Below are 2,921 nucleotides of genomic sequence, written 5' to 3'. Positions count from 1 at the left end.
TGTCATGTAAATAAAATGATTAGTAAAATTTAAAATTTAGAAAAAATATAAAATATGAAAATAAAAAATAACTCTAAAATTCCAACAAAAGTTAAAAAAGAATGTAAGATTAATCTTCTTGTGTTAATTTAGAAGAAAAAGAACAATTGAAAAAGAATATTGAAGTTTGTTGAGGTTATATCATATATTTTTTAATACATATATTCAAAATTCAATTATCGAACCGTTGTAGCCATCAAAACTCTATAACTGCTATCAAAAACAAATTCTCAATCCCATTGAAAAAATTTAAGAAAAATATAGAATAAAAAAATAAAAAATAAATAAACTTTAGAATCCTAACAAAAGTCCAGAATAATACTTAAATTAGTATTCTCATAGTAAACCTAAAAATGATCTTATTGAATAATAAAGTTTATAAAATGAAAGAACAAATCAATTGATGAACAGAGAAAATAAAAGATTATCTAAAAAAATAAATTGTTGAAGAAAAAAGGTTTGAAAAATGAATAATACATCAAGTGATAGAGAGAAATAATAAAACCTAAATTAGTATTACCGTAGTAAACCTGAATTTTTCATATGTATATTTGAAACATTGAATTCATTAGGATAATGTTGTTTTGATAATTTTAAAAAGTTTAACCTTCAACCTTTCATTTTCATTATTGGATAAAACAACCTTATCCTGATTAATTTTATATTTTAAATATAGGGATGGAAAAGTCTTTTACATATACCAAATATTTTAAAAAATAAAAAATCTAAGAAAAAAATGGGTTTCTAATGTTTAGAGGATAACACCTCATTATGTTTGGTTTCTTCTTTAAGAATTAAAAATATTATAAAATTTTCAATCTCAATGTTAAAGAAGAAAAAAATCACAATAGACCGATCAACATCAACAAAAACCCATATTATATTTGTTTTCTTGAATTATGCCTCAAATCAATAAGAAAACAAATCATATCCACAAAACTGAATAAAGAAGAAGAATTGAGATATTAAGAGAGATTATTATGCTAAACAATGTTACCTTATTTCATCAAAGGTTAATATGTCACTTTATCCACACACAAAAAATCATATGTCTATATAATTCCATCTTTAGTGTAAAATCTCCAACTAAAAGATGAAATACTATACTTACATAAGCAAAAACTCATAACATGATTTGTCTTATTGAATGACGCCTCAAATCAACAAAAATGCAAATCGCCTCCCCAATACTGTAACTGAATAATGATGAAGAATTGAGAGATTAATAGAGAGATTCAAATGCTTGCATAATTCCAATTTTATTGTGAATGCCTCCAATTAAAAGACGAAAATAATATACTTACATTAACAAAAACTCATATCATATTTCTCTTCTTGAATGACGCCTCAAATAAACAAAAATGCAAATCACCTCCAAAAAAATGAATAGATAGGAAGAATTGAGAGGTTAAGAGAGATATTATGCTTAAACAATGTTAAACTGTTTCTTCAATGATTAATATGTCACTTTATCCATACAAAAAGAAATCCATATGCCTACATAATTTCAACTATAATGTGAATGTCTCCGACTAAAAAAATAAATATTATACTTACATAAACAAAAAATCATACCATGATTTGTCTTATTGAATGACACATCAAATAAACAAAAATGCAAATAGCATCCACAAATTTATAACTGAATAGAGAGAAAATAATTGAGAGATTAATAAACAGATTATCATAGAGGTGTACCACAAAATTATACATGAATAGAGAGGAAAAATTTAGAGATTAATAGAGAGATTATTATACAGGTGTACCATGAAGAGAAGATGAAATTTTATAACCAAATAGAGAGAAATAATGAGAGTTAAAAGAGTAATTATTAGAAGAAACATGAATAGGTTGAAACAACCTAATTAAAGGATCTTAAATGTGAATATTAAAAATCAAAAACAAATATTGAGGTAGGAAAAGCTTGAAAAAAGGAGAAAAAAGATAAAACATTTTCTTGTTTTGAGAAGAGACCACATCATTACATGCGGTTTCTTCTTTAATATATATATATATATAGAGAGAGAGAGAGAGATTTGAATCATTTACCTTCTTTTTGCTGAAGGGGTTGCCAAAGGTTGCTTATTGACCCCATTTGTAACCTGCAACACCAAATTCACATAAGCTTAAGTCGTATAAAAACCTTTCACAACAACTTAATTCATAAATACCAACTTAAAAGGAGTTATCGAAGGTGTCGCACAGCGTTTGGGTGTGAAATGAGTAGGTTTTGTACTTTCAATTTTTCGAATAGCTGGAGGGTTTACTTTGCATGATTCTCTAATATAACCATAATTCATTAAGGTGTACAAAGATCTAGGGGCCAATCTTTTCTTATCAATCGGGTCTATTCATTAACCAGACAAGTAAGCATATGCAGGAAAGTCTGATGTTGTCCACAATACAACAGCTTTAAGATTGAACATACCTCCACTAGTAGCATCATATGTTGTTACTCCACTCCACAAAGTCTTTAACTCGTCAATTAATGGCCGCATGAAAATGTCAAAATCTTTACCWGGGGATTTTGGACCTGGAATCAGCAAACACATCATATAACTGGTTTGATGCATCATCTTCCAAGGAGGAAGATTCAATGCTTTTACCATTACAGGCCAAGTGCTATATGATGCACTCATATTCCCAAAGGGGTTGAAGCCATCTGATGTCAAACCCAGCCTTACATTCCTTGAATCTGTCGCAAAAGCAGGATAAGTCAAGTCAAAGTCTTTCCAAGCCTCACCATCAGCTGGATGACGTAACACACCATCTTCTGRCTTTCGTTTCTCGGCATGCCATCTCATATCTTCAGAAGTATGACGTGAACTATAAAGCCGTTGAAGTCTAGGTGTTAATGGAAAATATCTCATCCTCTTAAAAGG

Source organism: Cynara cardunculus (assembly GCF_001531365.2).
Source record: "Cynara cardunculus var. scolymus isolate 2C chromosome LG 4, CcrdV1, whole genome shotgun sequence".
Lineage (NCBI taxonomy): Eukaryota > Viridiplantae > Streptophyta > Magnoliopsida > Asterales > Asteraceae > Cynara > Cynara cardunculus.
The sequence above is the reverse complement of the archived record's forward strand: the minus strand, read 5'-3'. Positions refer to the sequence as shown.